This window comes from Chenopodium album, chromosome 9 (assembly GCF_948465745.1).
Source record: "Chenopodium album chromosome 9, dcCheAlbu1.1, whole genome shotgun sequence".
NCBI classification, from domain to species: domain Eukaryota; kingdom Viridiplantae; phylum Streptophyta; class Magnoliopsida; order Caryophyllales; family Amaranthaceae; genus Chenopodium; species Chenopodium album.
In genome coordinates this window covers 55960862-55975652 of record NC_137842.1, presented here as the reverse complement: position 1 = coordinate 55975652, position 14791 = coordinate 55960862, and the positions used below count along the sequence as shown (strand labels likewise).

The following is a 14791-nucleotide window of genomic DNA, read 5'->3' as shown; positions in this document are numbered from 1 at the left end:
TTTTCTAGTGTTTTCGTAGATTTGGTTGACTTTTGCAGGGATTTACACTTTTGAAGTATTTTCCCGAGATATTTTGGAGCAATCACGAGCTTTGGAGAAGCACGACCAGAGTTTATAGCCCAGGGCCGGTTAGAGCCATCGAACCGGTGATTAAGGGCTCGGTATAGGTGATACCAGGGCATTTGGACCGTGTATTCAAGACCGGAAGAGGAAATCCAGATTGGCCCGAAGAGTTGGAGCCCAATCGTAGTCCAAATAGTGGCCCAAATGAGCCGCCCGGCCAAAGAGGCTGGCGCCCGGCCGGGCGAGAGAAGTTAAGGCTGGCGCCCGGTGACGCGCCCGGCCGGGCGCGATATTAGTAGTAATGAGCAAAAAAGGCGCGCCTGATCGGGCGGTGCCTCGCCCGATCGGGCGCGTGTATTTCTTAGGAGACGTTTAACGTCGTTTTAATTTGTTTTAGTTTAGGATTTTTGTACGGAGTATAAATACTCCTCCGTAATACGATTTTAGGATCTCTTCTTCTCCTTTTTACTCTTTCTTTACTCTCTTAATTATTCTCTTAGATTTCTTTTCTCTTAAACCTTTGTTCTTAATTCTACTCTTAATTCCAGATTTATTTTGGTAACGATTTCTCTTCTCTTAATCTTAGTTATTTACTTTATTCTTTTTATCATGTCTTGCTTTATTACTTTGATTAGTTTAGATGTTATTATGTGTGAGTAGTTTTATTTCTAGGGTTTATGGGGATCCATAAATAATATGAAGGGGTAATTTATTGTTGTTAATTATCAATGCTATCTTAATTTCCTATTTATTGATTTAATGCTATGTGACTAGATTAGGCCTGATCTTTTATGCATGAGTTTGACAATATTGATTCGAGATTCGACAGATGAGAATTGATGTTTAGGTCTAGTTTCAATAGGCAGGTTAATTTATAAATGGTTAGGTCGAGATTCGAAAGATGAGATTTAATACCGGTAAATTAATTGTGTGATTATAATACGTAGCGGAAGCCCTTTATAATCTGATTAATATATGCATTGATGAATGATTATTATATTCTACCCTGGAATATTATTTATTGGTGAACCTATGCCCTAGATCCTTTTATATATTGTTTTCTCCTTATTCTCATTCTTTATAGTTTAGTTACATATTCAACTTATATATAGTTTACTTCATAATCTAGATTATTTTAGTTAATTAGGAATAGAAAGACTTGTTTCCCTGTGAAGATCGACCCTACTTCCCTATCTAATTTAGTTAGAGGACTTAGGTATTTATTTTTTATTAGGGGATACGACTTTACCCAATCAAAATTTGGCGCCGTTGCCGGGGAAACGGTTTTATTTTTATTTTTGATTGTTTTTGTAGTCTAGATTATTTCCCTTTTTGTCTCAGAGAGCGTTAGTTCTCTGAGACAAATCTCATATTTGCTTCTAGTTTTTGTTTATGCCCAGGTGTTCAAGATCAGGTTACATCCCATTCGATCCTAAGATCGAACGTTCCTTCCATAGACAGAAAAATCTCTACAAGCAAATCCTGGCGGATTCTGGTGATAATAACAATAATCACCGAAATCCTCCAACTGGTTCTAGTGATTCAGAGACATCATCAGACGCAGAATCAGAGATGACGGCTCCAAAGAAGCTTAGTGATTATTCACAACCAAAGCTTACGGATTTTCCACATCTCACCCCTACTCCGGCTCTTGATGGGGTTCAATTTGAAATTAAACCTCAATTTATAACGATGATAGAGAGGAAGCAATTCAGTGGAGCCAAGGGTGAAGACCCGAATCTTCACATTGCCGACTATTGTCAGTATTGCAACACCATCAGGCAAGCCGGGGTCACTCAAGACCAAATCAGGGAGATTCTCTTTCCCTTCTCTTTAACTAGAAAAGCTAAATTGTGGTTTAATGGCTTAAATAGAACTACACTTGGTATAACTGACTTGGAAACTCTTGTTTTGAATTTCTATAACAAGTATTATCCTGCAGAGAGAACAACAGTACTACGGAGTGCGATCCAGAACTTTGCCCAAGAAGCCGATGAATCTTTATATGAGGCTTGGGAGAGGTTCAAGGACTTACAAAGAGAATCCCCTCACCATAATTTAGCGCAATGGAAGTTAATCCAAGCCTTTTATAACGGCATTGGAAATTCCTCTAGAATAATTTTAGACTCTGCAGCTAGTGGGAGATTTATGAATCTTAATGTTGATCATGCAGGTCGGGTTATTGAAGACATGGCGATACACAATTCCCAATATGGGAATCCTAAAGGATTTGCTAACAAGGGGAAGCACAGTGTCGACTCTGTATCCTTTTTGCAAGCTCAACTAACCTCTATTTGCCAAAAATTAGATAATCTGAGCACTGCTAATGTAGCTAATGTTTCTGCAATTAATAATAATTCTAATGAGGCCTTCTGTGAAAATTGTGGTATTGTAGGTCATTGGGAGCAAGATTGCAGGAGTTCCGTGGAGCAAGTTAATGCCTTCCAAGCTTATAGGCAGAATAACCCATACTCCAACACCTACAATCATGGGTATCAGAATCATCCGTACCTTTCCTACCGGAGCACTAATGTTCAAAATACACCACCACAAGAACCACAGGCGCCACAGCAGCAGAAATATTATCATCCCAATGCTAGCCAGAAGAACCAACCACAACAAACCCCCTCATCTTCCGACCCTTCTCTGGCGGAAATTAGAGCAATGTTGGTTAATATGCAAAAGCACATGGAGAGTAGAGATGCGACAATTGATCAAATTCTAGCGCACAATAACATTGTAGATAATCAAATTGTGCAACTCTCCGCTACTCTACAAGCCCGCCAACAGGGAGCTCTGCCGGCGCAGCCAACCTGGCCTACGGATCAAGCATTTGCAATTACTCTAAGGAGTGGTTCAAACTATGAAGGGCCCTCTATGCCCAGAGTTGATGAACCTGTTTTTATTAAATAATGCTAATCTTAATTCCGTTAAACCAAACAATGTAGTTGATAGCCCTGCAGGGCTAAAAGATAATACTAACATATCTAATTCTACATTGCAGGGTACAACTCCAGAGAAGGTGGCTACTCCAGACAAGAGTAATAATGCTCCAAAGCCAATTATCAAACTTCCATTCCCCAATCGTCAATTGAAGACAAACTTGGATAAGCAGTTTGGTAAGTTCCTGGAGGTAGTAAAAGATTTGAAGGTAACAGTTCCCTTTACTGAATTAATCACACAAATCCCCTCGTATGAAAAATTTATGAAAGAAATATTGACGAGGAAAAGGTCTATTAGTGAGGTAGAGACAGTTGCTTTCACTGCAGAGTGTAGTGCCGTACTTCAAAATAAGTCTCCACCTAAATTAAAAGATCCAGGTAGTTTTTCTATCCCTTGTCATATTGGCAGTCTCTTGATTGATAATGCATTATGTGATTTGGGTGCAAGTGTTAGCGTCATGCCATTATCTGTGTGTTCTAAGTTGAATATGGGTAAATTAAAAGCTACCAATATAACTCTACAAATGGCCGACCGTTCTTTCAAATACCCCTTAGGTGTTTTAGAGGATGTCCCCGTTAGAGTAGGTAAATTTTATATACCTGTAGATTTCGTTGTTCTTGATATGGCTGAGGATATGCAAACCCCAATTATTTTGGGTAGACCATTCCTTAACACTGCAGGAGCAGTCATAGATGTAAAAAGTGGTAAGTTAACATTATCAGTAGGGGATGATAAAGTTGTTTTTAATCTGAATAATGCCCCTAAAAGCTCCATGACTGAGGAGAAATGTTTCAGTGTTAATGTGGTTGTAAATAATTCTAACAAGCCCCAAGCTCTTGAAAAAGATCCCTTGGAGGCGGTATCTTGTGTTGCATCCTTTTCAGATGAGATAGACAAATGGCAGAAGGAAGTCGATGCAATAGAAAGAGCACTCTACAATGTTGGTCTTGGTTTCGAGGATGAAAAAGTGGAACTGATCGAGCAAGTTGTGCGAAACGAGCCTACGGTAAGTGTTCCGCAAGATCGGGTTGCAAGCGTTGAACGCAATGACAATTTGAAGTAACCTTCGATCGAAGAAGGATTTTTGATGCGTAGCATTGAAGATCCCCCAGTCCAAGTCAAGGAGGATCCACCAGATAAGGTGATTTGGCGTCCCACATGGTATGTCAGGAAGCCGCATCGCAGCCTGAACACCGCTAGACCGGGTGAGAAACCACCCGATCAAGCGTTAGGCCAAGGGTCCTAGATATTGTACTTGGTAAGAAGGTCGTGCGGGACCTAGATAAACCAGCGCTTTGCGGGAGGCAACCTGTATTTTAATGCTTTTTAGTCTAGTTTTTCTTTTCTTTTTCTTATGAGAGGAGAGATGAGGGAATTTAATGAGTTTTATGAGTGTTTATACAGGTTTGAAGGAAAAGAGTTAGCCAAATTTTGGAGAAAAGAGGAAAAACAATATTTCGCCGATTTAGTCTCGGGCCCGACCGGGCGAAGCTCGCTCGATCAGGCGCGAGAGCAAGGATCTGAAAATAAGTAATTTCGCCCGACCGGGCGCGAAATTCGTCGTGTACGGACTAATTTATCCGCCCGATCAGGCAAGTCTCGCCCGACCGGGCGCGAGAAGAGCCAAAAATACGATCGATAGATCGCCCAATCGGGCGAATGGCGCCCGACCGGGCGCGAGAGTTGGAGATATTCGAAGCAATAGATCGCCCGATCGGGCGACTGCCGCCCGACCGGGCGCGAGTATTCAGCGCAAAATGTATTCAGATCGCCCGGCCGGGCGAGTTGGGGCCCGACCGAGCGCGAACCTTATACGGGATTTTTTCCTTCCTCTTTCTTCACCATTTCTTATTATTTCTTCCTCCATAACTTTCTCTCTCTAAAACTCAAATTCTCTCTACCTTCTCTCTAAGATTTATCCTCCATTTCTTACCCAAATTCAAAACTCTTTACATATTTGTGATCCTCTCTTCATCCTCTACACTTTCATATAAAAAAATTTCAGTTTTAATTCAATAAATTTTCAAGCCCGTTTCCTAAACATGGCTTCAAAGAGGGTTAGGTCCATTTTTGGTAGGAGCTCCAGTTCGAGGGAGAAATACGACTCGGACTTGCAACTCTCGTACTTGTCGACAATCCGGATTGTGAGCCGAGAGCAAAAGGAACGGCTAGAGCACTTAATCGGCCGTGAGGTAATTCCTTCTCGGTGGTTACACCGCCCTACCCTAGAATCATTTGGTTTGTATGATTTTGTAAAACGATTTTTGAATGACATTGGCATGAGAAAATTTGTTGACATGCACTATCCTACATACCGAGAACTTACTTGTGAATTCCTGTCCACTTTTCATGTTGTTAGTAGTAGAAATGGGCCAAATTTATTTTTCAGGTTAAATAATAGAAATATTAGTTTAACTTTTGTAGAATTTTGTAAAAATTTTGAATTAAATTCTGAATTATCTCAACAGTGGCATGCGGACTATAAAATGGGTGAATTATATTATACTTTGACTGGTTTGCCTACCCCTGACCCCCAACATGCTAGTACCAAACCTATTCACCACCCAGTCCCAAAAATCTGGCAAAGATTTGCGGGTTTGTGTTTTTTAGGTAGGGCCGAGCCTCATAACGCTCAATCTAACGAACTAGTTGTCATAGGACACTATGTGTACGGGTACGGGAAATTGAACATAGGTAGGTTTATAGTTCACCATTTGAGTAGGCATGCCACAGCCAGCACCACTTCCAAGACCCCTATCCGTTTAGGTGGCCTTATCACTCGAATAGCAATGAAAAAGGCCGGTTTTGTAGTAGACGGACCCCACCGGCTGACCAACTATGGACCAGATACCTATATGACTGCTAGGTATTTTGAGGATGTGGGGTGGGTTAGACCGGATAGCGAGCAGACACCTTTTTGGTGTATTCGGACTGGGAGCGAGCAACCTTTGCCCATTTTCCCCCTACCCAGTCCTGACTTGACCGCCTTTCCCCCTGGGCAACCTTCTTACACTTATGATATTTTAGTTGCCAATGCTAGAGGGCAGGCACCACCACCACCAGTTCCACCACCCCAACCTCAGCCCGAGGTGGCTTTCTCTCCACCTCGTATGTTCCACTCCGTCCCTCATGTTGACTCTGACCCAGTTTGGAATCTTCAGAGTATAGGTCAGGCCCTAGGACGTATCGAGCATGCCCATACTGACCTTAGGAGGATGGTAGGCTCCCTAGACCAGAGGTTAGGGTACCTAGAGAGGAACCAGGGTAGAGCCCTCCACCCTATGTACGATGATTATGCTCGTCGGGGCAACATTCCCGACGACGCTATTCACCCTGACTGGTTTCAGCCTCCACCCCAGGGATACGATAGGGATCCCACTGCCCGAGGTATTTACACTGACTATTCTTCTTTCTTCGGGTACGGCCAGGACATTCCTTTCGGGGGACCGGCGGGGATTGGGAGTTTTCACGCTGATTATTTTGGTGGTAGCTCTTCTGGTGCAGGTGGTGCAGGTGGCAGTGGAGGTGCGGGTTTCGGCTCGATGGATGAGGATGATCAGGACTAGCTATGCTGGGTTAGTTCCCGAGCCAATGAGGACATTGTCTGATTCTGGCTTGGGGGAGATTTTGGTTTGGTATATTTCTTTTTCTCTTTTCTTTTATTTTTGGTGTGTTTTCTTAGGTTAGATTTCTTGCTTTCTAGGTTAGTTTTATTGCTTTCTTATATATACAAAAATACAAAAAAATTGAAAAATAAAAAAATTCAAAAATACGTTCCAATGAATTATAAATTATGCTTCCCTGTGCCCCTTACTTGAGAAAATTGTTTTGATTCTTGGTATTTGATGATAGGCATTGTGGATTAGTTGATCATGATTTGATGTTTGATTTCCTTGAAACCTTTACATGCGTCAATTTTGTCCAACTACTTGTGAATATAGTGCTTGACTAGTTGATTTGGTAAGGAATGTGTGATAGTTCCATAATTCCTGGTATGTCAATGAATTTGAGTATTGGTTTGCAACTATTAGTAATATTTATATGATTCATTATTATGCACATTGTGGAGGACGAAGGCATTTGTTCTTTTAGGTAGCCTCCAGATATTGTAGATACATTTGTTTCCTTCTTGCTACCCATGTTGTTGCCTTGACTTTTTGTTGTTTTATTAGCCACATTACAAGCCTATTTTGCCCCATTGGTTACTAGTCCCAAGCTTGGCTTAGGAGAGCTATTAGTGAGTGAGGTGAGGGAGTTTGTAGTGTGCTTATTATTTGCACAATTTGGGTGGGTTTTTGAGAAGTTGTTTTGTTGTTATTCATGTTTATTTTGATGAGTTTGAGAGTTATTTTTTCTTAAAAAATAAAGCATGATATTATGAAAAAAAAAGCGAAGTTCAAGAAAAAAATGTGAAAAATAAGTGAACTTCAAAAGAAAAAAAATGTTCAAATGTTCTAGTTGGAGGGTGATCAAAAGAAAAATAATAGAGCTTCAATGAAAAATATTCAAGTTTGGAAAATAAAGTTTGTTTATTCACTCTACAGAGTCTCTACTTCTTCATTATTATATCTTATGAGTGAAATTGTAAGAGTTGGGTTTATTTATTATGATTGGAGTATATTTGGTTGATGTTAGAGTTGGTTATGTAGGAGATGTATGATCACTATTTATTTTGATCATGGGTTTTATTAGGATATGGCTCCTTTAAGCATAGCTTTTCTCTCACTTATTCCCAAATTTATCCTACCCTTTACCCTAGCCTTACATTACAAGCTTTAAAGACCTTCTGACCTTTGTGCATAGAATTGTATGAATGTGAAAGTGTTTCTTATCAATGCAAGTTATGATTTGACATATTTCGAGTCGACTAGTAGGATTGAGCGTTCATTGTTTTATACACACGAGAGTGTGAGTTGGGAGGGCATTGTTCACATAAAGGGGTTGGATGGAGAGCGATCGAGTACATATTTTACTCGCCACATAAATAAGAGTTGAGTGTGTTAGCACTAGTCTTGAATTCTATATGCTCTTGTTGTTTGCTCTATTTGACAATTGTTAGGAAAGAAAGGTAATTGGATGGATTTGATTGGTTGACTTTGAAGCATGTTTATTTGATTTACCCTGAATCGTTTGTGCTTGATTTTTACTTTTTGGGGTGAAGTATGTTTATTGATTCATTGATGAGATCTTTGCTTAGGGACAAGCAAAGGTTTGGCTTGGGGGAGTTTGATAAGTCTATTTTATATAGTATTTTACCCCCGTCCCTTGGTCATAATTAGTAGTGTTTCTGGCTCTTTAGAGCCACTTTTATTACTAATTGGTGTTTTCTAGTGTTTTCGTAGATTTGGTTGACTTTTTGCAGGGATTTACACTTTTGAAGTATTTTCCCGAGATATTTTGGAGCAATCACGAGCATTGGAGAAGCACGACCAGAGTTTATAGCCCAGGGCCGGTTAGAGCCATCGAACCGGTGATTAAAGGCTCGGTATAGGTGATACCGGGGCATTTGGACCATGTATTCAAGACCGGAAGAGGAAACCCATATTGGCCCGAAGAGTTGGAGCCCAATCGTAGTCCAAATAGTGGCCCAAATGAGCCGCCCGGCCAAAGAGGCTGGCGCCCGGCCGGGCGAGAGAAGTTAAGGCTGGCGCCCGGTGACGCGCCCGGCCGGGCGCGAGATTAGTAGTAATGAGCAAAAAAGGCGCGCCCGATCGGGCGGTGCCTCGCCCGATCGGGTGCGTGTATTTCTTAGGAGACGTTTAACGTCGTTTTAATTTGTTTTAGTTTAGGATTTTTGTACGGAGTATAAATACTCCTCCATAATACGATTTTAGGATATCTTCTTCTCCTTTTTACTCTTTCTTTACTCTCTTAATTATTCTCTTAGATTTCTTTTCTCTTAAACCTTTGTTCTTAATTCTACTCTTAATTCCAGATTTATTTTGGTAACGATTTCTCTTCTCTTAATCTTAGTTATTTACTTTATTCTTTTTATCATGTCTTGCTTTATTACTTTGATTAGTTTAGATTTAATTATGTGTGAGTATTTTTATTTCTAGGGTTTATGGGGATCCATAAATAATATGAAGGGGTAATTTATTGTTGTTAATTATCAATGCTATCTTAATTTCCTATTGATTGATTTAATGCTCTGACTAGATTAGGCCTGATCTTTTATGCATGAGTTTGACAATATTGATTCAAGATTCGACAGATGAGAATTGATGTTTAGGTCTAGTTTCAATAGGCAGGTTAATTTATAAATGGTTAGGTCGAGATTCGAAAGATGAGATTTAATACCGGTAAATTAATTGTGTGATTATAATACGTAGCGAAAGCCCTTTATAATCTGATTAATATATGCATTGATGAATGATTATTATATTCTACCCTGGAATATTATTTATTGGTGAACCTATGCCCTAGATCATTTTATATATTGTTTTCTCCTTATTCTCATTCTTTATAGTTTAGTTACATATTCAACTTATATATAGTTTACTTCATAATCTAGATTATTTTAGTTAATTAGGAATAGAAAGAATTGTTTCCCTGTGGAGATCGACCCTACTTCCCTATCTACTTTAGTTAGAGGACTTAGGTATTTATTTTTGATTAGGGGATACGACTTTACCCTGTCACAAGTGCCGCCTCTTTGCGCAACAGCGCCGCAGACTTAGCCGGAGTCTTCCCCGGGTCGACCATTTTCAAGGCGTCGGCTGCAAGAACAGAATTCATGGTTAGAAGAAACTATGGCAAGTTTGCATTATAAATAAAAACAACAAGCATTCCGGATGCAAAGTATTCTACCCTTGGGAAACATGGTACTCAGACCGCAGGCGGACAAGAAGCACTCGTCCTTGAAGAAGTCCGGATGGGGGATCCAGTTCTTGGGAACTATGATGTGAGTCCCATCCCCCATGGGCTCAGTTGTGGTCTCAAAAAATCCCGGCTCTATTATTTGCTCCCGGGCCTTAGTAGATAGCACCGGGAGAGGGAATTTCCGGCCTAGAAGAGCCGGCTCAGTGTTGTACCGGCGCAGTGTCCGGTTGTGTCTTAAAGTTGGGGAAGAAATCAAGTAAATCTTGTCCTTCCACCCGGACCATTTGGACACTTTGTCCAAAGTCATCAAATATTGGGGCAAGGTAGTCAGAGTATACCATGCCCCATGGCCGCCTAGGGCCTTGCTCAAGTAGTGCATGTGAGCGACGGCGGAAAAGCTGGGGTTTATATTTTGAAACTCGCAGGCGGCGATGTAACTAAGAATGTTCACCCACGAATTGGGGGTGAGCTGCCAAACCCCTACATGGTACCCCTTAAGGATTTTCCTAATCCCGGGGTGGATGGGGAACCGGAGGCCGGCTTCGATAACCACCTCGTAGTAGACGAAGTAGTGGTCTTTATTGTCAATATCATCGCCCCAGGCCATTACAGCGTCAGCTGGAGGAACGATGATGTCCCAGCCCCTTCCAAAGGGGTGCTTTTCCTTGAAGGCCCTAAATCCGCTCTTGAGGAGGGCGATGTTACCCGGCAGCATCCGGGTCCGTTTAGGGTTGGGGTTGTCAGCGACCTTAGGCGGCTGCTGATAGTCAGCCGCAAAATTGTCTTGGTCAGAGCCGGAAGATTCGGCCCTTGACCCTTCGCCGGCCTCAGCATTGCCGGCTTCATTAGAGGAGGCGGTTCCCTCGCCGCCTACCTCTCGTACCTCGGAGCTCCCGGAAGTAGAAGGAGCCTCTTCGTCAGACCTGCTCTCCTCCAAATCCCTCTGTTCCCCGTCTGGGAAAACCTCATCGGCTGGCACTTCCATAGTGCGCCGGCTCCTAGACCGTCTGGCCATTGTGTCCTGTACAGACACAGAGAAGGAGGAATTTGGAGATGAGCATATCGGTTCCCACAGTCCAGCAAAGGCACCCCCTGTTCTAGACTCAGCCGTTCCGGGGGACCGGCTGAGTGTCCTAGGCAGTGCCGAGTGAGTGGATTGAGAAATCATTTATATTTTCTAAAAAACTAAGTATACAGGCGGAGAAAAAAATGGTAAACAAGTTGAAAGGGAGATAAGCTAAAATGGTTTAGGCGGTTACCTTGCTTTTACTCTGAAAAATCTGAAAACCGCTACAGCCGGTAAACCGGGTGTTGAACTTCTAGCACACGGAAGCTTGAACTTGTTGTAATGCAGACGGAGGCAGAGAATCTCTCTCTAAAAAGCTCTCTCTTTATCTCTCTAAAAAGTCAAATGAACGTAAGGTGAGAGAAGAAGGGGGGGTAACTTTCTATTTATAGAAGGTGAAAGCGGGGGGAAAAACTTTGGTTTGAAATTCAAATTCTTACCCGTTACTGTTCACCTTTAAAAGGTGGACACGTGTCACAGGCCCCACGTGATGTGCACGTGCGACCTGTGAGGGGCAAATGTTTAGGGTAAAAATACCCTAGACACGTGGACCAATGAGAGGAGGACACATGTCGAGTTCAGGATAGCCCATGTGGCTTAATATCCTCTTGACACGTGGCGCCCTTAGATTCGTCAATGAAATGGCGGCCTTCAAGGGCCCAAATCCCAAGAAGCACCGTAAAACGGCGCAGCCCACTAAAATTTAGGTCAAGTGACCTAGATAGGGGCACGTACTCCAATAACCCTATAAATAGGGAGATATTTGCCCATTTTTGGGGACACATTTCAATCATTTATTACACCTACATTCACTCACATCAGAGAAAGACCTGAGCTTGGAATCCAAGCAGATCCCCACCTAAATTTCCGTACTCTTTATTCCCTTTCGAGTTTCTAACTTGATCGTCGGAGGCGGAGCTCCTACCACCCGGAGTCTCCGTTGTTTTGCAGGGACAGCTCAGCCGGATCAGACTTCGTGACGTAACTCTCCCGAGGGACAAAAATACCCAAAACAGTACTCATCACTGGGTTTGGTTTTGGGGAGACACAAATGGGTGTCTACAGAAGCCCCCACTTTGACTGAGTTTGGAGAAACGCAAGTTTCGAAAACAAAAGTCAAAGTATCGATAGGGACGGAGAATGATTCAGAACGTTCTGCGATCCTAAATCACTCTTGTAACGCCGATACCTGCAAAACTAGCGTTAGTTAAACAGATAAAAGAGTTAAGAAACGCATATCTTGCACCGTCGAGCACACGTCTCTGGAAGTAACCGATTGTTTTGATGACCTCCTACAAGCTAGAGAATGCCATCCCGCTTGAAAACCGCTACGCCTGTAACTGCTTCCAATATAGAAGATTGCTTCGCCTGAAACGATCCTCCTCCGCATTGATAATATTCCACGTCCAAGGGAATACTATCGAAGATTGCTTCTCTTGAAACAATCCTCAGTTGTTTGTGACAACTCTCCACAATCTAGGGAACGCCACCTTGCTGTTTCGATGTTCACTCGTCTCTGAACAAAGAGCTTCTTTTTTATATGTTCACGCGTCTCTGAACAAAGAGCTTCTTTTTTATGTGTTCAATTTCCGCTGAGATAGTCTTCGAAAAGATCACTGCTTTTTAATCCTTAATACTGCCATGCCAGTACGTCGGCACTTTGCTGCTTGTGAACCAGTATGTCGACAATCCTCTTTTATTTGGGAATAGTTGCCAACACAACTCTTGTATGATGTATGACAATCCGATTTAGGGAAAGTTGTCAATGCCACGTAACAATCCATCCTTGGAAATGTTGCGACGATGAAGCGACAATCCGTACCTCGGAAAATTTGCCAAAATCCAATCTTTGGAAAAGTTTCCAATGCTTCGTAACAATCTTTCATAAGAACTTTGCTACGATCGACAATCCACATCTTGGAATATAACTCTTGAAAGCAATCCACCTTGGAAATTTGCCAACGCTATGCGACAATCCTTTTAGGAAAATATTGCCACAATTGACAATCCGCGTCTTGGAACATTTGCAAAAAAGAGTCGACCGACAATCCACTTCGGGAAAATTTGCCACTTATTGAAATGAATGACAATCCATGTTGAGGAACCTTTGCCGAAATTTATGATGAATAGAGTCCTACAACAATCCTTTGGGAAATTTTGCCATAGGGAACTGGGTGTATGACAATCCAATCTTGGAAAACTTGCCAAAGATCCATGAATGTATGACAATCCGAACTTGGAAAAACTTGCCAAACAAAGAAGGAGCACGACGATCCACGCTTGGAAACTTTGCCAGAGATGACAATCCAATCTTGGAAAAATTGTCATTGAAGAAGATGCACGACAATCCATTTTTGGAAATATTGTCAGTTGGGGATGACAATCCAATTTTGGGAAAACTTTGTAGTTTAATAAGAATGCGCGACAATCCATATTTGGAAATATTGTCGTTTAAGTGCTTGCTTTTGAACCGATTGTAATGAGCCAGTGTTTTAGGCGCTTAAGCTAAGTGAGACGATCTTTCGTTAGGTCAATCACTTACTACGGTTGTAATCGAGCCGACTACTAATCATGTCAAATTGCTAATAGGGGCTAACTGGCGTACCAAGGAACCCGAAATTGTTGCATGAGGTCGAAATCACCTTTCTGAGAGGCTTCGAGCTCTGTCGTTGCTGAGATATTTCTGGCGCCGGGAATTGGAGTAGGGTCCTCCCTATTCTGCTGCACCTGTATTTATTTTGACTATAGAACTTTGCCAATCTCTTTAATTATCTTAGGGTTGACCTAAGGTTTAGCATTGCTTGACTCATCGACTTGACACGACTCAAGGCGTAATCTTGACTCGTTGTGATTGACTCGAGGTTGACTCGACTCAAAGTAAAACTACACGTGTGACTCGTGACCCGTGTGTGCATTGTATTATGATTGTGCGACTCGAAAATGCAAAAAAGCAAAAATTTTCCGTCATTTTTATGGAGGGTACCGACTTTCTCCCGAAAAAGAAAGACGCGAAAAAGAATCGAAAGTTTTTGAAGGTGCATGTTGAATGAGCTTAGTCAAATGTTGTTTGATACTATCTCTCAAGGTGCAAGTATCAATCCATCCTAGACTATCTCAATGGTTGACTCAATGGAAGTATTAGGGTAACTTAGGCACGGAGGCTAAGCACTTCATACTTCGTGATGCAATGACAATTATGATTGATGAGTGATGTGACAAGGGATGCTTCAGCGTTGTGATTTCATGAGAAAGGGTTCCTAAGGGAAGTATTTGGTCATGTATTTGTGATGTGTGTGAAAGTGACACTAAAGCTAAGCCACAAGAGCTAAGTGTGTGGAAAGATATTATTTGTTAAATTAATCAAATGGTGGTGACTCTTAGGCTAGGTAAGCTAATGATATAGGGATCAAGCCCCCAAGTCTAGCTCTAAGTGAAAAGGGATGAGCATAGGGAATCCTTGATATGATCATGGTGCAAGTGTGTGAATGTGAATATGAATGCATGTTTATTACGGCCGCACCTCGATGTGAGATTGCCTACGTATCCGTTAGGAATCAGGCCGAACGTAGCTCTAGCCAAACCTCGCACAAGTGTGTGTATACCTCAAAAAGGTATTTTTAAGGGTTGTAACGTGGTTAGGCTAAAGTTTGAAGAAGAAGGGGATAAAAGGCTCAAGACCCTAGATAAGCCCCCAAGGTGTGCAACTTTGCTTTTGAATCTTTATATTTTTATGCTTGAGTTTCTACTCTTTTTTAGCTCTCTTTATTTTTTTTGCTTTCGCATTTATTTTATTTTAATAAGTGTGGGCAATCCCGATCATGCGGTCTATCACTCACTTGGCATTCATGTTTCTCAGGCACGGTACCGAGCACTCGATAAGAGACGCAATCTGAGACG

The 14791-nt window shown here is 41.8% G+C and overlaps 1 non-coding gene across 1 annotated transcript; it reads right to left on the bottom strand.

The window, feature by feature from the left end:
- Positions 1-2016: 2016 nt before the first annotated feature.
- Positions 2017-2123, bottom strand: LOC145561070 (small nucleolar RNA R71). The gene has a single exon (XR_014093654.1). It is a non-coding gene; the product is annotated as a small nucleolar RNA R71 (small nucleolar RNA).
- Between the last annotated feature and the right edge of the window lie 12668 nt (positions 2124-14791).